We start from the raw sequence: 12,931 nt of genomic DNA, 5'->3' as shown, positions 1-12,931 counted from the left end.
GACTTCAATTCGGCTATTCAATCTTTCTCAAATTCTCAAAATTTTAAATGGTCATTTATTACCTCTTCCTCGCCCTGGCGAGGTGGCTTGTGGGAAAGCGGAATCTTTTTTTTTTTTTGTCTTCAGTCATTTGACTGGTTTGATGCAGCTCTCCAAGATTCCCTATCTAGTGCTAGTCGTTTCATTTCAGTATACCCTCTACATCCTACATCCCTAACAATTTGTTTTACATATTCCAAACATGGCCTGCCTACACAATTTTTCCCTTCTACCTGTCCTTCCAAAATTAAAGCGACTATTCCAGGATGCCTTAGTATGTGGCCTATAAGTCTGTCTCTTCTTTTAAGTATATTTTTCCAAATGCTTCTTTCTTCATCTATTTGCCGCAATACCTCCTCATTTGTCACTTTATCCACCCATCTGATTTTTAACATTCTCCTATAGCACCACATTTCAAAAGCTTCTAACCTTTTCTTCTCAGATACTCTGATTGTCCAAGTTTCACTTAAAGCGGAATCAAGAGTGTTAAATTTCATCTTCGCCGTGTCGTTGGACAAACCATTCTTACCTTCAAGGAATTTTATACAATTTTAACTCAAATCGAAGCATGTCTTAATTCTTGCCCACTTTTTGCTATTTCTAATGACCCTAAAGATCCTGAACCGCTTACTCCTGGCCATTTCTTAATCGGTTCTCCTCTTACTTCATTTCCTGACCCAGACTTTTCCGAAATTCCAGAAATCGTTTAGGTAGGTGGCAATTATTGCAGAAATTTATTCAAGTTATTTGGAAATGATGGTCTAAAGATTATTTTCATCAACTGCAACAACGCAATAAATGACGTTTTCCTAATAGAAATTTGTGTGAGGGCGATTTAGTTTTAATTTGTGATGACAATACTTCTCCATTATTTTGGAAATCTGGAATTGTTACTCATGCTTTCATGAGTTCTGATAATTTAGTTAGAGTTGTTGACATTCGTACATCAAATGGTGTATTTCGTAGACCAATACATAAATTGTGTCTGCTACCCTTATCAGATAATTAATTAAAATGTAAGTTTTTATTCAATGTTCTTTTTATATGTATTCATGTTGTTATACTTATTACTTATGTAAATCTTAAGTGTTATGATACTACCTAATATTTGTATTATTTGTCAGTTATGTTTTGTTCAAAATTGTATCATATTTGTATTACATTATATTACATTACATAAAATTCTTTATATTTTAATTATTTATGTTTATATTCAATATCAATAGTTTATATTCAAAATCTGCCAATTTTGGCGGGCAGTAACGTTAAGTTTTTATATCATATTTTGTTTACATTTAAAAATATTGTAATGGCAGTTTTAATTGTCGTAATTCTTTTTCTCGCCGCTCAGCTGACTTTATTGTAGACAAGACATGATATGTAGTAGTACGGTTACACACAACGTATTCATCAATTCTATTCAATTTATTAACATAATATTACTAAATATATTCAATGTGTTATTGCAATTATGACAAATAAAATTACCAAAATTCAATCAAAAATGTTTCAATAACAAATGTATTCAATCAATAAATAATGCATAAACTTAATACATATTCGTCTATAATCATTCAAACTTCAAATAATCAACATATTTATTGATTAATTTTTCCAGAAGACATCCCTGAGAGTATATCGGCAGGATTAGAAGGTGATTCAAAATGATGCCACTTCGCATTAAAAGTCAACTGTTTTATGTAATTTCTGAAACTCGATTGGCTACAAACACTTTCCAATTGGTGGATTGAACATGAATCCAATGGAGTGCAATCAGTTGGAAAATCAAAAATGCCATTAAATCACAGAGTTGATTAAAATGTAAAAACAGGTTAAAATATAGTACAGAGAATTAAGGGGGGGGGGGTGGTTGAACATTTCACCTTTTTCTTTCTGTAAACTATCATTATATATAATGTCCTGGACGAAATGATTCCGGAACCGATTTAAACTTTCTCCATACTTAAAATCTCAATTAAGAAAATCGGTTTGCGCCTCCATGTTGGTTCGTCTGGATAACCAGTTAGAAACGTGGAGATTTCTACTGGTGAACTAAATCGGAATCACCTCTCTGGATCACATCCAGAGTTGTAACTCGGGAATTTATTCCCACCCAAGGCTGACTTGCCTTTGAAAGTCAAATATGGAAGGTCTTTTAAGAAAAAATCCACCGTCTGGTAAATACCAGAGAAGGCTGCACTCGGATCCGGTGGGCAGCTGCTTAAAAGATAACAATGAATCGGAGCGTTTGGAAACACCCAAAAACAACACAACTTCAAAATTGAGGATAAGACACACGCAAATAAACACATTGCCACTCACAACATTAATTATCTAACTCAACCCGGCAAACTAAAAACTCTAACAGACATAATGGACAAACAAAATATCCTAATCGCAGGACTTCAAGAAATGAGAAACACCGATCGAGAGCCATTTGAATCTCAGGGTTACAGAATTTACAAAGGAATCCCCGGGAAACGTGTGATGAAGAATTGCCCACAGTTCGGAACAGGATTTGCAATCAATCTTAAAATAATTGACTCAGTCGTAGAATTTAAGTCTTACTCCCCCAGGATTTCAACCTTAACCCTAAAATCAGCCAATAAATTCTACACCATAATAAATGTCCATGCTCCCACCAATGACAAAAACAATCTTAAAAAAGATAGAGAAGAGATGGACAAATTCTGGGAACTTCTTGACCAAACTGCAAACAACATAAATAAGACCCACACCAAGATTTTAATAGGGGACTTTAATGCCCAACTTGGTAAAGAACGAAGATATCGTGATATTATCGGAAAATGACCTGCCCAAAAGAAAACTAACAAGAACGGCCAAAGACTTGTCGAATTTTGCAGAAACCATAATATGATCTCAAAATCCACCTATTTTATGAGAAAACCAAACAAATTGAAGACTTGGAAACACCCAGATTGGAAAAAAGGGGAATGGCAACTCGATCATGTTTGCATGGACCGGAATTATCACAAGGAGATTTATAATGAAAGTCTTGAGAGGAACAGATACTGGATCGGACCATTACTTAATTAAAGTTAAAATAAAATTCACCCCGCATAAAAAGAAAAAATCCCAACCTAAAAACAAAAGAGCTTATGATCCACATAAATTAATAAACAATGCCATCTTTGAAGAAACAACAAAAAAAATCAAATTAACTAATAATTTAAAAGAACTGACATCCCAACTGAAAGAAATAGCTGAAGAACTAGCCCCTATAAACCCAAGAAAAAAACACCAATGGTGGAATGAAGAATGTGACAAAGCAGTCAAAGACCGACACCGGGCTTGGATCAACCACCAAACCCAGAAAACTGAAGAATCTAACCATGAATTCACCAAACAAAGGAAAATAACTCAGAAAATTATAAGAGGAACCAAACGACAAGCCCAAAAAAACTTGATTCAGCAAATAGAAGAAAGTTCCAAGAAAACTAACTTCCGAGACTATTATAAAATTTTTGGTCAGGCTCTTCAAAGATATGAACCACCCAACCATATGCTGAGAGGAAAAAATGGAAATATGGTCCACACCAATAAAGAAAATGCTGAAATTTTGGCAGAAACCTTCAATAGACTCGTCAACTGTGACGACACCCCAGAGCTTTTTGAGATTGACACTGAAACTCCAATTAAAACTTCACCAGTAAATATCAACCCACCAACAATTCAAGAAGTTCTCGCAGCCTTAAATGAAATAAAAAACTACAAAGCAAGTGGAGAAGACCAGCTTTTCGCAGAACTCTGGAAACACTCATCAGTTTATTCAGTCAAAACTTCCCTACATCTATGCCTCGTGAAAATATGGAACGAAGAAAAACTTCCAGAACACTGGACCACAGCCCTCATTCATCCATTACATAAAAAAGGGGATAAAACTAATCCGGAAAACTACAGAGGCATATCTCTCCTGGATTGCACATAAAAAATCCTGTCGAGTATCATATACAACCGATGCAAAGACCAACTTGAACTGGAACTTGGGGAATACCAAGGGGGATTTAGGCCATGGAGAGGTTGCCCGGAGCAAATAATATCCCTAAAACTTATGATGGACTTATATAAAAGACGGAAAAAACAACTAATAATCACCTTCGTCGACTTTAAAAGGGCCTATGATTGTATACACCGACCATCCATGCTGAATATTCTGAGAAACCTGGGCCTTCACCCTAAACTCGTAAACATGATAAAATTAACTTTAACCAATACCCAGTCCAGAGTGAAATTCAGAGCTGAACTCTCTCAACCCTTCTACATAAAAACTGGGTTGAGGCAAGGAGACGGCCTCTCACCACTCCTTTTTAACTGCGCCCTTGAATTTGTCATGAGAAAATGGTATGAAATAAATCCCAAAAATATAAAAATGGGTACTAAGAAAAACTCCATCACACTAAATTGCCTAGGATTTGCAGATGACCTCGCTCTTTTAGCAAATAATATTCAAGAAGCCAAAACACAAATCATGAGCCTTCAAAACCTAGCACAAAAGATAGGGCTTCATATCTCTTTCGAAAAAACTGAACTAATGGCCATAGATCCTCTGGTAATAGAGCACATTACGGTAAACAATCAGAAAATTAAAATAGTAAAACAATTTAAATATCTAGGGGAAATAATAACTTATAATTTAAATGAAAAAGTGACATGGCAAAACAGGACAAATAAAATGATTAAATCCCAAAAATTAAGTTGGTCAACATATAACAAAAAATGCCTTTCTGCTAAAACAAAACTTAAACATTATAAAACTGTAGTACAGCCAGAAGTCTCCTACGGAAGCGAGACCCTTTTCAAAATCACTCAGAAAAACCGAATTGAAAAAATTCTGAAAATAGAGAGGAGAATTGTCAGAACGTGTATCAATAAAAAACACCAAAAAGAAGGCCACTGGTGGATTGTGCCAAATGAGGTGATGTATCGAGAAATAGAGCCTGTTACTGATACTATGTGGAAAAAAGAATCTCTTTCTTTGGTCATCTCATAAGGACACCGGAAACAAGACTGTCAAGAAATATCATTGAAAAGCTCTGGTTCCAAAAGCTAGAAGTAGGATGGATCAAAGAAATTAGAGAAGATATGAAAGAATTGGGAATTTCCCTGACTGACCTACAGAATAAAACTGGAAAAATTACAAAGCTAAAAGATAAAAGCATTAGATTTAAACAAAAGACAGACAAACGACAAAATACATCGAAGAGGGTGTTTACGGATGAAGAAAAGAAAGCCAGATCTGAACGGATGAAGAAATACTGGGCAGCTCGGAAGAGTAAAATAACACGCTTTTCTCAGAAAAGATCCAACTAAAATTGACTTAAGTGGTCCCATGTTGGCCGTAAAAGCATAATAATAATAATATAATGTCCTAGGTAAAAAAAAAAAAAAACAGTTTCATTATTCTTTAAATATTCTTATTTATTACTAATTACTTTAAACTGTGTTCATTCACAAAAATTTGATGGCTGTAAAATACCAAGGAAAACAAACAAAATTAAATAAAGAACAGCAAACCTAAAAATTCAGAAATTAAATTTCATCTTTTATAGATTAATCTAGTAGTACTCACAGATTAAATGCTTACTTACATTTTTGGTAATTTCAATACATGAAATTAATTATTACTGTTCAAGCAATACGGTTCCTTTTTATTATTCACGCATACCAAACTGATTTAATAATCACCTGTTGTAATGACATATTACACATTGAAGTAAACATTTTTTTCATAAGCTGAAACCAATTAGGGAGGTCAGGACAGTTATTCCTAATATACTACAGTTTTTCTTTAATTTGTGATAACAGAAGACATCTGATAAGAATAAGACATCAGAACAGTATTGCTATAGAAGAAATTATTGCAGAATTACAGCATAACATCACTGTATTTATTAGCAATTGAGATTCAACACTTCAACCCATTTTTTAATTCACCTACCTGGTGATTTTTCAATATTCCTCTTGAAAAACTGCCACATTCTATTTAATGATATATTTTGCAGCATTGCCTTGCTTGTAGATTTAAACTAGCATAATGGGAGAATAAGAATGTAAAAGAATAAGTGAAGAAAGAATATGCTACACGCTAGGAGACTTACTGTATTTAGGGTTTAGTTTCCAAACCCAAGGCGACTACAGTATGCGATTTAAATGTCAAACTGCTTTATCAGAAGAACATATTAGACAGGATGTTTGAAGAAATATATGATACAAAGTTACGAAAAACAAAAAAAAAACATTTTAAGTAAATAAGCTTTTGTGCTGACGCATACTTGAAGCATCAAGTATGCACAGACCTTCAGAAATGCACATTAACTTTTCTGAATAGAAATAAACCTAATGTTACTGTTAAACACCACACTTTTAAGTAATAACCTCAAGTTCTGGCATATTTAGTGACAACAAAATGGATAAAACACAAAGGTAGGTTATATATAAAATTTGTAATTTAATATATAAATTCCAATTATAAATTATATATAAAATCCAATTTTAAAGTGAAGAGTGAAGAAAGAAACCAGATTACGGGGTAAAGGTTACAAAAAATGGTTCTGCATTGTAAAAAATGAATAAAATGTGGAAGTTTGAAGGTTGGATCATATTTTTTAATTTCCTAACCAAACAACCAACAAGTTGAGAAAATTATTTTAATATTTTCAAAATATATAATAATTATATAGTTTCTTAGTTTCTAATAACTAAGAAACTCAGTTATTTGTAAAATAGAAAAGGGAGTAGAGCATTATTAAATATTTAAGTTATAGTATTTTGTACTAAACCAGAATTGGAAAGGATTTACATTCTTGATTTTATAAGATTCAAGTTGAATATACAAATAAATGAGACTGGTTTTATTTGAAATCTTCTGGAAAGGAAACAAGAATCCCTATATGCTATTACAGTAACTTAGTTAAGATAGAATGGTAAATTAAGACAACAGATACTTTATTAGTAGTTGATTGAGCCTAGAACATATTCAGCCTGGTGATATATAGCATATTTACGTTACAATAATGTAAACTTATAGTACCAACGTCCAGTTTTACGAACGTCAGAATTTTATTCAAAAAATGCTAAGGTCCGGTATTTACGAATTGAGAATTCTGTTTGAAAAATGCCAACGTCCGTATGACCGGACGTCTGGAAAATCGTTCATAAAATAATATTGTTATAATTGCCTTGCACTATCTTATTTATATATATATATCGAACAACTTACCACAGTCGTTTAAAGAAAAAGGTAAAAGAAAAACTAATAGAATTATTCGACGCGGGATCTCGCACACATAATTCTAGATTTAAATCAATCAATAACAAACGAAATAAAAGTTTATAAAAACTTACTCCTAGACCACAAATATCGTAACAACGCCATTGCCCAATACCTTACATTTGCCAACTGCTACAACCCACTACATCTTTAATTACATATTCAAAAACGATTATGTTGATTAATAACTTCGATAAATGTCGCCGTACATCCTATGTCACATAGATTTTCTTAGACTTGTTCAAGATCTATAGTCAAATTATCAACATTCATTTCTAATTGTAATCAAATGGAATCATATTTGCAGTACAGTTCAAGCAGATTTCGTAATTTGACTTGCAAGGTGTGGCTGTGACCTTGGCGTATAAAATTTCTGTGAATGTTCCAATTCTTGTAATGGAGGCTTTAATTGATATTTGTCTTAATATTATAAACTATAAATTAACAATAAAGAAAAAACATTCTTTGGAAATTCAATACGGGCAAAAGAACAGTTATAATGAATTAAGTTTCTAAGGTCAACAATTAATGATATAAACCATTAAGGTTAGGAATCGATTTGACCAAATATAATCCTGATCTAGTAATCAATTATACACCAGTATGCCAAATAATTTATTAAAATTTGAATTATCATTTATTTTATGGGTTACAGAGCGAATATGCTAATGCATATAAGTTTTTGCTAGGTTATTTTCAGTATTCAATAAAGATCTTAAATGACTATGAAAAGGTAACGTAAAGGGATGTTCACATCAATCTAGGATTTAAAATATTTCTTAATGTGGCTTCTAGTTGTGATATGTATTATAAATTTGACATAATAATTAATAATTTATGACTGATTATAATTTATAAAATTTATAATTTGTGACATTTATTAAAAATTCAGTTTTATTAGTATCATGTCAAAGATCCATTGATTATATTAACAGGACTTCAAATAATTGTAGATTTTAGATTTAGAGTTGATTAAATAATCTTTAATAGTACAGAGATGATCTGATTATAATTCAATGTTATTTTGGTAAATTTGGAAGTTTACTAGGTACTTTCAATAATGAATCTATTGATTTCTTATTTATAAATAGTACCGTGATTCGATCTGTGAAATTTTGAAATTATTCATGGCATGCAGGTGTTTAAAATCCTGATCAATTCCTGTTATGCTTTTTGTGTTTCATTACTAAGGCTTATTTCAAGCTTTGTCTCTCTAACAAAACTATCCGTCTGGAATTACTATCTGACTTGACTTATTTTATTGTAACCTTTAAATCGATTCACATCATTTAGTGGTATACCTAGTCTTTTCTCACAACAGTTTTGACAAAATTTATCGTTCATAATTTAATTATTGATCATTATCATTGAAACTGTTTGTGTACAGCTATTCCAGCCGCGGTGTAACACATTGGTTGTGGTAATAGAATACACTAATTGCCAGATAAATTATGGATAATACATAAGAATAGTAGAATAATCTTTGTAATAATGTACATAATAAAATGGAATGAAAATTAAACAGGCTTAAACCTGTGTTCAAGATTGTTTGTCCTACAACACAACATAGATATTTCACGCTTTTAATTGTGCTCTCCCATAAGTCACCAAAATGGGCTGATGAGGCTGGAATGAATGACCAAGATATATTTTGTTTGAAAGAAAAGATGAATGTTTGATTTTAGATTTTCTGAATTTAAGAATTTAAATAGGTCTTACAAAATATTCTTGGCAGAACGGATGGACCATTATTGGAAAAGATTTTGGTAGGAATACCTCTTTGTGAAATAAATCTCTTTAAGTTTCTATGAATGACTACTCAAATTGGAGACTTAATTCTGTATCACAGAGACAGAATGGATGGAAAGGTACTATTAAAAAAGAGAAATGATTTTACTTTGTTTTCATTTGATATTTGAATTAGACATATGTTATAGTTCTAAGTGCAAAATGTTGATCTGGAGATTCACGCCACAAAATGTGTGTATCAATGGTGTATCATGAAGAGAAATCAATTAGTTTTTATCTTGCATATTATTCTTGCTAAAGGCTGAATATTCCCCTTTGAGATTAGAATTGTTGTAATATATCTAGCCGGAGTTGGCAAAATAAGATTTAAATAAATCGGGCTCAGATTAAAATATAAGTATATAAAGTATCGAGTTGAAGTCCCGATTTGCGAGAAAACATATGTGCAAAAGTTTGACTGCCTGAGTCAAACAAGAATACACAAATGAGAACTTAAAATCAGTTTTGTCAGTATGAATGAGTGGGTTATCTTTGTTAGTCTCTTCATTCATCAGATAAATTAAAAAATTTATAGCATTTTTTTAACTGATGATAGAGTTTTCAAAATTGATTCTTACAGTTTGATTCTTGTTCCAGTAGTGAATTGTGAGGTTGTAGTACTTCTAAAATTTTAAAGGATGTGTCATGTGGTCTCAAATTCTAGGAACTCTTGAAAATTTGGACAGCTCTTATTTGATAATCTTTTCTTCCATAGTCGGCCAGAATTATAAACTAGCTCTGAGGTTAGAAATTGAATTACAATGAATTCCAATATAACTGGAAGTTTCATCGCTTCAAGTGAGTTGACAAATGAAGAAATGTGATTCTCTTTTCATTGTTTTATCAGTAAGTTGTGATATTATAATTCTCATTTGTTAATTGGAAGATTTTTAGCAATGGCTAAAGCTTTCATCTCTTATCAACAAATGTAAATAATGTAATTTTTGAATGTTTAATCTTTTCGAGTGTGGATAAGTCATTAAATATTAAGAATGTCATGTTTAAACAACGGTAAATTGATTTGTTGCAATTGCAATTGTTCAGTATCTATCTTCAGAATGTTCTTGATTACTAATCAACAAACTATAAATTATAAGCACTTAGAACTATAACATATGTCTAATTCAAATATCAAATGAAAACAAAGTAAAATCATTTCTCTTTTTTAATAGTACCTTTCCATCCATTCTGTCTGTGCAACAGAATTAAGTCTCCAATTTGAGTAGTCATTCATAGAAACTTAAAGAGATTTATTTCACAAAGAGGTATTCCTACCAAAATCTTTTCCGATAATGGTCCATCCGTTCTGCCAAGAATATTTTGTAAGACCTATTTAAATTCTTAAATTCAGAAAATCTAAAATCAAACATTCATCTTTTCATTCAAACAAAATATATCTTGGTCATTCATTCCAGCCTCATCAGCCCATTTTGGTGACTTATGGGAGAGCACAATTAAAAGCGTGAAATATCTATGTTGTGTTGTAGGACAAACAATCTTGAACACAGGTTTAAGCCTGTTTAATTTTCATTCCATTTTATTATGTACATTATTACAAAGATTATTCTACTATTCTTATGTATTATCCATAATTTATCTGGCAATTAGTGTATTCTATTACCACAACCAATGTGTTACACCGCGGCTGGAATAGCTGTACACAAACAGTTTCAATGATAATGATCAATAATTAAATTATGAACGATAAATTTTGTCAAAACTGTTGTGAGAAAAGACTAGGTATACCACTAAATGATGTGAATCGATTTAAAGGTTACAATAAAATAAGTCAAGTCAGATAGTAATTCCAGACGGATAGTTTTGTTAGAGAGACAAAGCTTGAAATAAGCCTTAGTAATGAAACACAAAAAGCATAACAGGAATTGATCAGGATTTTAAACACCTGCATGCCATGAATAATTTCAAAATTTCACAGATCGAATCACGGTACTATTTATAAATAAGAAATCAATAGATTCATTATTGAAAGTACCTAGTAAACTTCCAAATTTACCAAAATAACATTGAATTATAATCAGATCATCTCTGTACTATTAAAGATTATTTAATCAACTCTAAATCTAAAATCTACAATTATTTGAAGTCCTGTTAATATAATCAATGAATCTTTGACATGATACTAATAAAACTGAATTTTTAATAAATGTCACAAATTATAAATTTTATAAATTATAATCAGTCATAAATTATTAATTATTATGTCAAATTTATAATACATATCACAACTAGAAGCCACATTAAGAAATATTTTAAATCCTAGATTGATGTGAACATCCCTTTACGTTACCTTTTCATAGTCATTTAAGATCTTTATTGAATACTGAAAATAACCTAGCAAAAACTTATATGCATTAGCATATTCGCTCTGTAACCCATAAAATAAATGATAATTCAAATTTTAATAAATTATTTGGCATACTGGTGTATAATTGATTACTAGATCAGGATTATATTTGGTCAAATCCATTCCTAACCTTAATGGTTTATATCATTAATTGTTGACCTTAGAAACTTAATTCATTATAACTGTTCTTTTGCCCGTATTGAATTTCCAAAGAATGTTTTTTTCTTTATTGTTATCTAAATAAATAAGCAGATTAATATTGATTAAAAATTATTTTCTTTTATGTTTCTATCATTCTTCATAACCGGTTGAAAGTGATGGTGAATTGAAACAAAATGGTAAATTCAATAAAAAAACTTACATTAATATTTGTTATATTGTAAATATATAAGAACTCAAAAATAATATTTCATCATAAAAGGGTATTTGAAAATTTAATTTCTGTTTATTGTTAATGAATAAAAGACATTAAAATCTCCATAATATCTTGAAACCAATGGAATTTGATAAAAGTTGTTTCAAGCACCTTACAATACCAAAAATATGATTGTGCTCACTACCCGGTTTAAACAATTTTAGATAGCTGAAGAAATGTTAAATCCTTTCTAAGTTAATGAAAGTACCCTCTTTGTATAGCAATTGTTTTTGATAATAATAAAGATATTAATTAAATGAATAAATTAAAATGATAACATGAATTGCTGCAATATTTCCAATATCCTTTCCCTGGTATTAATTATGAATTAAGTATTGAATTGTAGAACCTTCAATATCCGTGATCAGAGGACCAAAATATGTTTGACTAACTAACCTGTTTTGGTATATCTCAGTTACGTTAAGATCGTGCAATAATTTTATTTCCTTGGTGAATTATTTTATTGGTCGATTAAACTAAAATTTATAACCGTAATTTGTTTCTGTTTGTTTATTTATGGGATATTATTTCGCCGGTATTATAAAACAATGTTAGAAATGTTTGGGTATACGAAATAGTTAATTTATTTTGTAAAAATAAGAGAGTGCAAATTGTATTTTAAAATTCATTACGTGATAAGTTTGGATACAACAGGCAAACAAAAATAATGACATTTATTTTAAACAACATTAAAATAATATATATAAAAAATTCTTACCTCGATTAACAACGAGGGTCATATGTTTTAAATAAGCAATGTATAAATATAATAATAATAGTAGTTAAACATGAGTGAACACAGACACGAGTATCCAAACTGAACTGGCAATCAACCCTAGAAGACCGCTAGATTCCATACCGTCACATACGTAATTTCTCTGTCACTCCCTCCCCACACAACCTTAGCTTCACGATAAAAAAATTCTTCAACCGTCATAGCAAAATTATGAAAATGCACACCGTCTAAAATGTGCACTAAACCTACACTACTGCACTGTTTCATCTCGCATAACAAGCGACCGACCGACACCTA

This window comes from Lycorma delicatula, chromosome 5 (assembly GCF_047948215.1).
Source record: "Lycorma delicatula isolate Av1 chromosome 5, ASM4794821v1, whole genome shotgun sequence".
Lineage (NCBI taxonomy): Eukaryota > Metazoa > Arthropoda > Insecta > Hemiptera > Fulgoridae > Lycorma > Lycorma delicatula.
The sequence above is the reverse complement of the archived record's forward strand: the minus strand, read 5'-3'. Positions refer to the sequence as shown.